The following is an 807-nucleotide window of genomic DNA, read 5'->3' on the forward strand; positions in this document are numbered from 1 at the left end:
ATGGATTATGCTCCTATGGGAGCATTCACGTGTCAGGATCACCGCCCACTCTCCTCCCAAAACTTTCTCATCATCAAATCCAGTTCGCGCGCCTACAGTCAGTTTCCCCTGCACGCGCGCAAATTAGAACATTATGAAATGACGATATTTTTTAAGTTATTTGAAAAAATATTACAATGCAATTCTTACAAAATGACTTTCATGCACATTTTCTATGATTCTTTGATGTACATGTTTTTAATTACTGAATTATATATATTATTTATATGTAGCATAGGCCTATGCATGTATTTGTTAAAAATCTTTTTGACTTAAAAATGTCTAGGCAGTGTAACTCTAGAAAAGAAAGCATAATTAAAATAAACGTTGGGACTAGTTAAGTAGTATGCCATAATGTTTTATTACAATTTCAATTTTAATTACAAAAAATCTCCAATAAACGTTTGCAGTGTGGCCTAACATAGGAATTCCATTTTGTTGTCATGTAACAATAAAACCTTATATATATATATATATATATATATATATATATATATATATATATATATATTTGTGTTTTTGTTTTTGTTTTTGTGTGTGTGTGTGTGTACACATTTCAATAAAATGAGAAAAGCAGAAAATTAGACAAACAAAACCTATACCTTTCATAAAATAAAATATTTTATTCTGATTAAATGGAGCAAACCCTAAGAAAACGTAATTTACTTTAAATTTTACTTAAATGTAAAAGTTTTTAGTCATCAAATTAACCCTTTTGTAGAAATGTTTTTATCCCCCAAAATGAACATGAACCTATACCTTTCATAA

This window comes from Cyprinus carpio, chromosome A17, assembly GCF_018340385.1.
Source record: "Cyprinus carpio isolate SPL01 chromosome A17, ASM1834038v1, whole genome shotgun sequence".
Taxonomy (NCBI): domain Eukaryota; kingdom Metazoa; phylum Chordata; class Actinopteri; order Cypriniformes; family Cyprinidae; genus Cyprinus; species Cyprinus carpio.